Below are 12,797 nucleotides of genomic sequence, written 5' to 3'. Positions count from 1 at the left end.
CTCATCTGCTTGTGATGTAGCTTAACCTTGAAAAAMCATTGCCCAGCCAGACTGGGCAAGACTCAGTACAGAATATCCTTGTCCTGTTGGTTGTATTTTAATGCTTTGTACTTCACAGGTATGTTTTCAGATTTRTTTAAGTAATTCTTGCCACTAAATGGAATACCTCCAGTAGAAGTCAGCAAGCAAAATTCCTCCCAAATCCAACTCTCATCATCTAGACCCTGGAATCTTCTACTAAGAGCTCGTGGGACAGAGATTTAAATCTATAAATGCACAGAAAAAAATGCATACACTCAGTACACTTATGCATCTGCAGGTGAATGTCTCTCGGTTTCTCCCACTGGGAAACTTGGAATTTGTCTCTCGGTTTCTCCCACTGGGTATATTTCATTTTGCATGAGATAAACTTCATTCATAGAGCAAGAATTACCCTCTCAGCCTAATGATTTCCATTTGTGATATGAAAAGCTGTGGTCCTTCTTTCTGCTCTCAAAATTCATTCCAGGAAAAAGTGAACATCCTTAGGAGAGCCTGAGAGCACACTTAAAAATATGCTAAGACAGAGCAAAGAAGACACAGTTCTGGGGGAAAGGGGAGATAYAAAATCCATCAGTCAGGAAAGGCACTGAATCTTAACTCTCCTTCACCTTAATTTATTCTTTCCATTCTGGACTGCTGCATCGGAGAATGACACCACCCACTGCTTCTGGCCCATTTGCAAATGTAACCTAAACGTGCAGAAACTTTTCTGAAATTCAAAAGTGTAGTTGACATTTTTTCAGTCAACTCTAACAGCATTTCACTAACAAATGTCACGGCATGCTGCTTGAACAGCCTTGTTTCCTGAAGGAAACAAGCAGAGCCATCATGCTTAGGAACCTCAGGAACAGGGATGCAAAAAGAAAGAGATTTCTGTGAGTCCCCATGAAAGCCACATGATAAAAACTGCCAATGTCWTTCAACACAGAACTTATAAATGTTCTAACACTTAGATTGACAAGGAACAGTATTTAGCAGTCCAATYAATATCCTAAACTGGCAGGAAAGGGGTTAAAAGGGGTCCAGGACAAGTCTTTTTCCTTCGTCCATGTTAGTTATTTCTAAATTAGAAATGTCTTAAGAAAAACCAGTGGCTTCCTCTATTATTTCCCTCTATGTTCATCTTTACAGTATGGACATTGTTTTCACCTCAGTCATTACAGTATCACAGTACTTTAATCTAAATATTTCTAAAGAAAAACATGCTTCCATTTATAGYACTTTATCAATATACCCATGGATTTCAAAGCAGTACTTTATCAAAACACATACATTTTTGCTTTCCTTGTTGACTCACAGAATGAAGGTTACAGTCTTTATTAATTTTTCTTTTTCTCTTTCTTTTTTTTTTTTTTTTTTTTTTTTTTTTTTTTTTTTTTTTTTTTTTTTTTTTTTTTTTTTTTNCTTTTTTTCTTCTTTTCTTCTATTCATCTTCTTTTTCTGTGCTGGATGTTGTTGGCAATATATTAAACTGACTTTGAAGAAATCTGTAATACTAAATATTATGGTTTCTTCTAACATTTTGCCGATGAAAATAAACTGCATAAAACCGAGTTCACATAAAAGATACCAGGGTCAAAGACCATTGGAGCAGGCAYTGTAGATCCATTACAATCCAGTACCCATAGGCAGTGATTATTTATTGGAATATGTTATGAGTCATGGCAATTCATAACACTACAGTCGCTGGAAAATTCCATTTTCCACTCTGAGCCAACATTAGGCTTGCAGTACATACATTTTGATTAACTGAGACACAAATGCATCGCAGCAGTTACAGGAGAGTTGTTTCCTCTCTTTCTTAAAATTGAGAGGTACTTATTATTTCCAGGAAAATAAATAAGGTCATGTGGAATGAAGCATTTACAATTCTTATCAGGACACTTAAAATGAATAAGACTGTACATGAAAGCTTGTTTGGCTGTCTATTTAGTTTAATTTCAAAGATTTCAGTCTTATCATTCATGATTTATGCACAACATGTACTGCCACTTGCTGGTCTGTTCTATAAATACTTTCATAATTTGAATTAAGATAATCTGTTATCTGTGCTTGGTAGATGTATTACAGTTTTGTACTCACTTAAAGTTCCACCAAACCATAAAACCTTTTTGCATTTTAGATTTAGCTAAAAATATTCACCCATTAAAGTAGCAATCATCATTAAAATTAGTTCCCTGATTCTACTGATTAATTTTAAAGCAACAAGCAAGGTTTCTSAAAATTTACAATTAAATATATTTTTAGACAAAGCCTGTCAATTTTTAAGAGTCTAGAGAAGCAATTACCTGGCAYAAAACCTGCAGGACACRGAGGGAAGAGGAAGTAATTTGAAATAAATACATATATTAATATAGGCATGTCATAAGAATATTGCCAGAGGCAACACAGTGGTGTTGCTAAAAAAGTTTTAAATGAGTGTATTTAAGACCTTTCCACTTCTCTCCAGACRAATGTGAATCCTTCTATAAAGKGGGCAGGTTGTTTCTTTGTGAATAYATARTTTCTGGTTAAAGAAGTTTCAAACTTTTCATCTTCTTTCACCTCTGTGGTTCCAYTAAGACAACTGTGAGTAGCTGGCTTAGGAGATGCAGGGTAARGGTTTATAATTACCTTGTGGTAAATGGGCATTTTTAGACATATGAGGAATTTGAATCTTATGTTCACTTTTGGCTGCTGTTAAAGGAGAGGGAATAACCTGTTCTCCATATCTGTGAGACAAAATAAAAAGTGGTGGAGCCAAGGTGCAGTGAGAACTATAGTTTATGTCTATTAGGAAATGTTAAATCACTGGCACAGAYTGCTCAGAGAATTTGTGGAAATGCCATCACTGGAGATCTTTAAGATAAGTTAGACAGTAAAAGGTCATAGCTTGATGCCTTCATTCAGTCATTCTAAGTATCACATAAATGTTCTGAAAAACATTTAAGATCTATGTATTTTTTTTYTTTTTACATAAAACTAAAAAAAAAGTTGCATGTTTCTTCAATATTCTTTACAATCAGAAAAGATGAGATCTAATTATTATTTTTAATTTTCCTATTTCCTTTCATCTAATTACCTGAGTTTAAGAGGAGAGCCTGGATACTTTTCCTTTTTCTTTTTGTTTGTGGGCCATTTCTCATGTGCTGGGCTCCATCAGTTGGTAGCTACTGGACTAGAAAACCTCTTGAATGTCTTGGTTTTATTTGCTGCAAACAGCTTCTAAAAGATGGTCTTTCTGTTTGCTATTTAAATTATGCTTTAAAGTCAATTGAAGTAATACAAATTCTAATTTTAAGTCTGAAAACAAGCCAAAGTCTGTAACTGCCAAGTGCTGTCATAGTTTAGGAAATATTAACATGGGTACAGCCTTAAACTTCGGCACATTCTAAAACTTTTTAGCAGTAGGATGATAGTCAAAGAAACATTCAATGGCATATGGTTTTAAATTAAGGACTGCCATCACCCTTACATTATGGGGGCAAGAGGAAGCCCTGCATAGGCAACAGGTTGTTTTTTTAACAGGAAAGAACAAAATGTCTCTAAGTGGAAATGAAGCCAACTGTCTTTTCTTAAACAACCAATATGCCAGACAATATTTTAAACTGTTTATCACCTTTTAAAATTATTTTATTACTTTATTGTACACAAGCACTGAACATCTTTCAGTAAACCCAGATTTCAAGCAGCAGAACAATGAAAAAAAATCAAGCTGCAAGCTCCACTAGAAGCATAATGGGGCCCATGAACAAGTATTTGCTGTTAAGTTTGTGAGTCAAGGAATTAGATATTGTTCAGCTGACAGTACCTGCAGATGCAGTCATAAAATATTGGTGATGGATTTAAATTGCAAATAATAGCAGTCTACAGGCTGTCACAGGTGACCACTGGATAGTAACCACTCTTGAAATGCCATCCTTGAGCCTTTTAAATGAAGAGTGGTGGTAGATTTTTTGAAATGGTGCACGAAGGGGAAGGACAAACTTGTAACAGAGTGTTTTGATGTGTCAGGGCAAGACAGAAATAATTAACTGGGACCTACCTGTCTAAGCTGTACAAGGAGTGCATTGTGCAGAGCTCACAGCTCTCTCTTTGTCCTCCAGGGATAAACAGGAGTGACTAAAGCTCTAAGAAACAGCTCCAAAGCTTCCTGAAGCCAAGAGACTCATGATCAGCTCCTTGATTTGGCTCGGATTCCCGTGTGCATTGTACCCACTCAGTAAAAAATCTGTCCTGAACCTTCAGAATAAGCAAAACACAGGGACCTGGTTGATACCTGCCTCAGCTCTCTCTGCACACTGTGTAATGAACTTTGCCTCCCTTTTTGTTCCATATTTTGTATCAAGGACTGGCATATAATGAACATATAAAAATTTCTGGCTTCATTCTCTCACTATCCAGAATACAAAGCAGGCCCTGTTCATTCTTCTGTTGKTCCCCTACAATGTTCCCCTGATCCACATCCTCATATTTAGCAGATAAAGGAGATCAATACAGCTGAAACTATTTTTATGCTCATCAATCAATCAAGAAGATGGAAGGGCCTCATGGGCTGTATTGCTCCTTCAATTTATGGAAAAGACCACAAAATCCCTCATCTCTCTCTGTAAGAGAATGAGCTCTGGTCTGCTCACAGCCAAAGGTCTCATTGCTCTCTTCTGCATGACCACACATGGTGAGGGCTTATAATTAATACACTTTAAGCAGACAGTGAATTGATGTATTAATCCAAAAATTACCCAGTAAAGACTCACTTCTGACTGGGAGTGGTTAGTACATTCTCCYAACCATGTGAATAAAAGTCTGTATCTGTTCCAACAGACTTCAGCCTTGTAAAAGTGACGCCACGGGTTTAAGCAACTGCCCGTRTTCTCACTGCAGCTGAAGAAAAAGGAATATGTTTTTCCCCAGTTACATAATACCCATTTTGGTAGTAGATACATCACTTTCTGGAGATGTCAACTTCTCTCCAAAGACAATGCAGGCTCCTGGAAGACAAGGCTGGAAAAAGGCCTGTCCTTTTAGATGGTGCGAGTTAAGTCGAATGAATTCTGCCAGCAGGCTGCTGCTGCCATAAATCACAGCATGCTTGTGCCCAGTCCCACACTGACACAGCTCTCTCAAAGCAGCTGTGAGAAGTGACAGCTGCCTGGCAAGATACTAGACTTAAATGTGAGCAGATAAGAAGTGAGATGCAGTGATTTTGGACTTGGAAGAAGAAAAGAGGAAAATGTGAATCATCCATTTTATGCAGCGTATTATAACCCTTTATGGTTCAAAGCAACATTTGTGTGACATCACCCCACAGAAGGTAAATTTCAATCTCTTAAGATGCTTTTCAGACATGTAACAGAAGTGCTCTAGTATTCATCTGAAATGCTATGCTGCCCCTCTATTTTACCACTTCTTTAAAAATGAAGCAAAAMAGAAACCAGTTAATAAACAGAAACTTTCTTGCAAGCCTTTGGCTGCTTACAAGCATCAAAAATAAGGAAAAATTGTTATTTCAGGATGATTTAATGGTTTATCTGCTTTAAATCCTGAGGAAAAAGAAAAAAAAAAAAAGAAGAGGTTGTATGGGAGGTGAAGGGAAGAAGCTTCAGAACTGAATAAGGATATAGATTTAGGTGGAACAGTTTTGGATTCATGACAGATTTTCTGTGTGCTTTTTATCTTTTTTTTTCACCAATCATAATTCCCTTTTTATAAGCATAAATCTTCTAAAATACCTCAAAAATGAACAACATGTGACCTGTTTCTGTGTATCATGAGTGACCATTATTATCTGTCTGCTTCATAAGGAAAGTTTGGCAGTACAAATCCTTTTAAAACAAAGGAACAGCAGACCAGACTCAGTCAAATGCTCAAATGCCAATAAAYGCTAAAAGCAAAATTATTGGCAATGAAAAAGAACTAATGAAAGGGTTTAYGATTGAGATGTAAATAACCTTTTTGTTCTCTCTTGCTTTCCGTTGCACAGTATTTTGTGAATAGAATTAACTAGGAATATTTAAAAATCCTCGGAGAGAGAGCCTGTTTATTGATCATGGTTAGTTCTGCCTGCCATGCTTGCAGTGCTCTGAAATTCATRCTTTAATTTGCATGAACAGAGATGATTGGCCTGTTTAACGATTAATTGAGTATTATTATTAATTTGGAAAACATTTAATTAAACTTTAAAGGAATTAGTAATAGGATATTGATGGCAATGAGTATATTAAATAGTTTCAATAAGTGCTGATTAAGTTTCACAAAAATTGCATATGTAAAGAGATAGAGATAAAACTAAATAGGAAACTGCCAACAACAGCTGGTCAAGTCTGTGTTACTGTTTTACATCTACCTTGACATCACATTAACAAGGTTGACTTATACGAACTCTTTATATAATATTTTGCAGCACATATCAAAACAATTTTTTTTTGTATTTAAAATAGTGTGATTGTAAGAATTGAWTCCTCTCCAGGAGTTTAGATTCACAGAATCCTAGGATGACACTTCTCACCTTTTCTGTTATTATTATTGTACACAAAAGGAGGAATCTCAGCTCAGAAGGACTTTCCTTTAGGGACCAGGAAGATGACAATCCAACTGGTGGACATCCYGTTCCTCAAAAGCGATTTCTGCATCAATTTCACACACACTTCAGAAAAGAGAAAGGTGAAAGACCTCCTCAAATCTGGCAATGCAACAAAGCTTCTGTGATGTAAACCTAAAGTGATGGCAACAAATAGATTATTAAACTAATTTTGAGTTCTAGGAGAACTTCCAGACTGACAGATGTAACCTTAGCTAGAAAATCAGACACTGTGGTGAGTAAACTAAAAATACAGACTAACTTGAAACAAGATCTTGTCTTCTGGAAACTATGTGAATTGTCAGAATTTATTTTAATTTCTCTCTAGGATGAGAAAAACACTCATCAAAAAATCAACYAAATAAAGAAAACTGTGAAATTAACACTTAGGTTCTCCCTGAATTTCAATATGATTTTGAAGGAAGTAAAATGCAAGTATTTCAGCAGATAAGAAATATCATTTCAGATCCAGAATAAAAAACAAAACCAATCAAACAACAAACCCTTACATTTTTTTAAAAAAGGTATGTTGAGGAATGTGTTATCCACTGAGTTTTTTGTTTATTTGTTTTATTGGTTTTTTTGTTTGTTTGTTTGTTTGTTTGTTTGTTTTTCCTTGGATTTTTTATGTGTACGCAATTGGCATTTTTAGGTAGTCAAGAAGGGAGAGTTCTTAAACATAATAATTTTTTATTGCCATTATATGGATTTGTCTTGACAACTGACATTAAAAAAGGAACATTGAAGTCAGCAAAGAAAGATATTCCTTCAGAATATGTGAAACTGGGCCTAGTGTGTTAATTTCCCTTCCTTTCTGAGTCAGAGATCCAGAATGTCCTCTCCTCTGCTGGATATTGTTCTCYAAATTTCTCCCAGGCAAGCTAAAAGTAGTTTTATCCATCTACCCACTGTTAGCAAAATATAAGAATAATMAATAAAATAAAAATGCAGCACAGACACAAATACCATTGTATAGAGAACTACATAAAAATTAGATATAATATTATTATTTTTTTACCTCATATATTTTTAATATTTTTTATATTTTTACCTCATATTATTTTTTTACTTCATATGCATTTAAATGGTTGTACCCATAAACCTTTATTCCTATCTCCATTCCTTAGAAGATGGTTAGCATTTTTCACCCCTTTCCAACAGAAGTGAACTAAAAACCATCCATATTTCTGAGAGCACTTACATATCTGCTTGGCTGTGTGTCAAGGCTCAGCATATTAGGGCACTCAAAGGGGCAGAATGGTGTTTAGGGTGATTTTCTGAAACATGACAGCACCATTCTCTCAGGAAGATATTAATGAGCATCAGTTCCAATTTTTTGCTGCATAAATGTATCAGAAGATCCTCTGCATTGTGCAAAATGCTTTGATGCTCTTATGTATTTTCAGATTCACACTTCTGTGAGCAGTGAACTGTATCAGTCTGTGCCTCTGATTGCAAAGTCTAGGTGAGACCAAAAACTCCAAGGCATGTGAATAACCCAGACWCACATGAACAATTCTGTTGAAAGCAACAAAAATGAAACAAATGCCCCAAGGCAAAAAAACAAGAATAAAGTCCTCCTGCAGTCAGAAGTGTTCTGGGAAAGCATACTCTCTTATCAATGTTTTTACAGCACTAAAATTTGTGTGTAAGTTTAAAAYAAATTTTACTTCTATTTTGCTAGAACCCCCTAGTAAATGGCTGCCCAAATCACTTGTGCCTGACCTATACCTGAATTTCTTCAAAAACATTGCTTTTTAAGCAGCATTTTTCAKCTCTGAACATGAAACCATATTCTCTCCTTTCTCCATAACAATCTTTCAACTTAAAACACATCTTTATCACAAACTTTTTTCCTGCTAACAAGGAAYGAGTGCTTCATTTCAGTCTGCTGTTATCCTTGAAGTCTGGTGATAGCAGCGYTGCTCTGAGTGCCAGTGGACTTCCRTAAAATTAGTAGCTGGTAATCCTTCTTWTGCTTTGCTATTTACATGTGCCAAGTGCTGCACTCTGGAGCACATCAGGCTTCCATTGCAGTGAAAATCTCTCATAAAATATTCCACCAAGTTACTGAGAAAGTAATTCAGCTTGACTCCACATGTTCCAAAATTTGCAGTGACCAGATTAAACAACAAGAACATGTTGAATAGACACCATGCAGAAAAAATATTTTCTAGAGATTAATATATTTATAAAAACCTCAAACAAAACCACGAAGCAAGAAACAATATTTAAATAAGGTCATATTACTAAATAGTGAACAGATTTGTTGTTTTATCTTTTGGAATGCAGAAATCAGCTTCTACTCTTTCCATTATGTCTCTCAACAAACTATCTCTGTGAAGATTTTCAGAGTTGTCTGTAATTGATCAGTCTTCTTAACAGCAGTATGAAATACTTAGAGATCTCTTTTTTTCAAGYGTGTCAGTCTAGTATGGAGGAATCTCTTCTCACAGTCCAGCACGCATATGCTGGCAAGAAAAATTTTGCTGTTGGAGGAGAAAAGCTGTGCAGATATCAAATTACCTCATGGGGAAAATGAGAAGATGAACTGTCAGTATGGGAGAAATTCTGCTAATGTTAATCTTATTGCTGTGAGCCTACTTGGCAATRGTATAAGTGTATCCAGAAGAACCTCTAGGCAAAATTTCACTTGTGGATAAGTCAGGAATTCCACCAGCTGAACAAGCTGTAGGTGAGTGAAGCACAGCCCGTCATGTGTGCACACGAGATCAGCCATGTAACTGAGAAGGGATTTTTCTCACCTGATGCCCTTGCTGGATCTCTGCTAAAGTTGCACCTTTCCTTGGATTTYCCATTTATGCAGTCTTGGAAACAGAAGAGAAGCTGTAAAGTGCAGCACCAACTTTGTCCTTTGCTGTTGTTTCTGCCTTCACATCCATCTGGTTCTCAGAAACAACCTAATTCTCTCACATTCCTGGAAGTGAAAGGATCCATCWGTTTCATAAGAGGGTGAGTCAGCATGAGAGCTCAGTATCTGTATGAAGGACCCTTAGATATGAAAAAAAAACAGACCATGTTTGCAAATTATATTACATTTTGTTGTTATAACAGAGGAAAATATCTTTATTTCTTTCAGGCACCTATCAATACATTTTTATGCTGATAWTTTTGGCTTTATCTCAGAACTTCTAAAATTAATTCTGCCCCCACAGATATCATTTGATGTATATTACATTTTCCTTCAAAATTCATATGATGTACCTTGGAGATATTTTTTTTTTTACCTTGAATCAGTTTAAGCATTTAAAAAAATTCATTGAACCCTGGAAAATATATCTGTTCTTCCTTTGCTTCTGATATAGTTTGAAGCCATCACCAATTGCTGTTTCTCCTCCACGAGAGAAAAAAACATCAATGTTAAAATCTGACAGAGAGTCATAAAAAAAAAAGACATAACTTTCACGGTCACTAAGGTTCATCAGTTCTAGAAGTTCCTAAGTCAGCTTGAAGACAACCTCGCTGGATAAAGGCCCAGAGAGAGCTTTGATGCTCTTTTTGGCAGGTGAGTACCACCTGTGATTTTACAGCAGGAGCCATTTCAKCTGTGTCCACTTTACTTCACAGTGGAGAGAAATCCTTTTTCTCTTGTCTAAGGAGAAACAGACCCTAAATATGCAATTCCATGTAAACCATGCAGTTTTATATCATTAGTATCTGGCTGGATTTACTTAGCTCTTTATCTACTTATTTCCACTATTTATGTTCAGCTGTGCTCTGTCCAGKTCTGACAAAATAAGTTAATTTTGGCCACTGAATGCACAGAGAGGTGCCAAACCATGAATTTCCTATTATATGCTGTGCCAGCATGACTGATTCATGCAGGGGTCTCTATGTAAATTTGAATTTCTAAAGTGTGTCCATGACTCCTCCTTCCTGCCGTGCAGTCACTCAGATGAATTAATCCACTCTAGTTCAGCTTTCAGATACTTGTTAGAAAGCCATTTATCTGTGAGTGGGATATCTCCTAATTGCTGAATTCCATACAACTTTCTAAATAGATTTCTGTTCATCCCTTTAGAAAAGAGGGAGCTAAAGTAGAGGGTTACTGGACTAATCCAGTGCGGGGAAATTGCCAGGCTCATTTAGATTTGTTGTCGAACAATTARCCTTTAAATAATTTAACTCAGGACAGAGGAAGCCACTTCCAGAAACAGCAATATRTTTCTGGAAGGCATTGGCTCCCTGCATAGTGGCTGCTGCAGCTTTCCACTCCTCTCCACTTGTCATGTGCCCCACACACACAACACTTCTCTTTGAAGCACTGGATGGAACAGCACAGAAATTGCCAGGAAGAAACTGGAACAGACTGGTCAAACCAGGAGAAAGCACCAGGAAGCAGCAAAGTGTTAATCATTTTTCCTTTTATTCCAATTTGACAGCTGACACTGGTTTTATGGTCCAGCCAATGCAGTAAAACTCATTTGGTTATTTTTTTTAGTGGGAAATGTCAATTTAGTGTCAATTTAATAGCATTTTTGTTAGTGTTTAATACCCTACTCAACGTGACAATGTTGTAATGCCATTCCAAGGCAAAAATACTGATAGACTGGACAGTAAAGGAGAAAGCAGACCAGTTTCAGTTGCTGAGTCTACGCATAATCTCTGGGGCAAACAACATCCCTTTTATTATCAGCAAGATTAGAACACTCTCTTTCTACTGTATCCCATGGAAGGCATAACCACAATTTTTTACAGAAGAGGATACAGGAGTTTGGATGAGAAAAAAACTGCATAGGAAGGGCTGTACACCACAGAGTTAAGCTGTGGATATCAAACTGTGACCATATGAAACTATTCCTAGAAACAAATTAGCCCTTCTACCAACAAAACTACATAAAATGAAGCAGAGCTATGTTTGTTGCACTTTCAAAAACTTASCTTTCCAGGCACAGCATGTTTCCTTTTCACATTTTCAAGTGCACAACCTGGTCCATTGTATGACGCTGYCATGGTGAGATTTGCTCCAGGTTTGTGGCTCAAGCTCCATCTCTCCATGTGTGCAAGGCACTACTACAGATTTCAAAGTTACAGTTATTTTTTTCTCTCTCTCAAACTGAATCTCCTCACCTTGTAAAGCCAATGCTTAATATTCACTCATTCAAATATCTTTCTATTTATGATTACTCTCTGGGTTTGCTGTTTGGTTGGGTTGTTTTTTGGTTTGTTTTTTTTTCTTTGTTTTTTTGTTTTGTTTTGTTTTGTTTTATTTTTTTCCTGGAAGCAAACATATGAAAATTGCACTCATTGCATGTATATATTTGTATATGGGTGTATGTGTGTATATGTACAGATATCCATACAATTGTGAGCCAGCAGGCAGGGGGAGATTAGAGATTGTGCTTTACAACTGTGGGACTGACACTTTTGTAATTATTAAGTCTTGGGGCACATTGTACTCGGGGCAACAGAGGAAAAGATCCCTTTTCTAATGCTTGATAATGGACTGCTCATAGGTGCAAAAACAAGGACTTTTAAAATGAAAGGATTGGAATTTTCTGGTATTTTTTTTCCTACCATGTGTTTTCAAGAGCTTGAAATGTCTGGGTAAACACTCTCCACACACAAATTCCTGTGATATTTGACTCATGCAGCCAGAATTCTGTTCCAGTCCAGTCCAATGCAGTCACAGTTTTGCCTGATAACTACTGTACGAGTGTGCCTGGTACACTAATGGGGAAACTGTCCAAACTGGKAAGAGATGACTGTCAGTCAACTGCAGATAATTAATGTCACAGAGAATGAAGCAGAGATTAACAAAGAAGTCAGTCAGTTGGATCCTGTCCTAGTGCTTACTAATGACAAAGACTTTGCTGCATCTTGGACATTTTATTTTGTTTTATTTTTTCCCAGAACAATCCCATTCTCCAGGATGTTGTTACTGCCTTCTGAGATGAATTTACACAATTACTTCATACAAATTAAAACTGTGTGATCCCCTGTCTTCCTGATTTATTTGGACAGATCCATCAACTTTTATATCATCAGTATGGATTTTCATGTTGTGGTTTAAGGTGGCTTCTTTTCTGCCAGGGTTTCTTCTTTAAAAGTGTGACAGGAAACCCGCAAACTTTATGTGCTCTAAAAGAAAGACAATAAAACATGAGTACTTTTTTTTGGGGGGGTTTTTTTTCTTTTTTTTTTTTTTTTTTTTTTTTTTTTTTTTTTTTTTTTT

The sequence above is a fragment of the Malurus melanocephalus genome, unplaced genomic scaffold, assembly GCF_030028575.1.
Source record: "Malurus melanocephalus ecotype Western Australia unplaced genomic scaffold, MMel_1.1 scaffold_142, whole genome shotgun sequence".
Classification (NCBI taxonomy): domain Eukaryota; kingdom Metazoa; phylum Chordata; class Aves; order Passeriformes; family Maluridae; genus Malurus; species Malurus melanocephalus.
The sequence above is the reverse complement of the archived record's forward strand: the minus strand, read 5'-3'. Positions refer to the sequence as shown.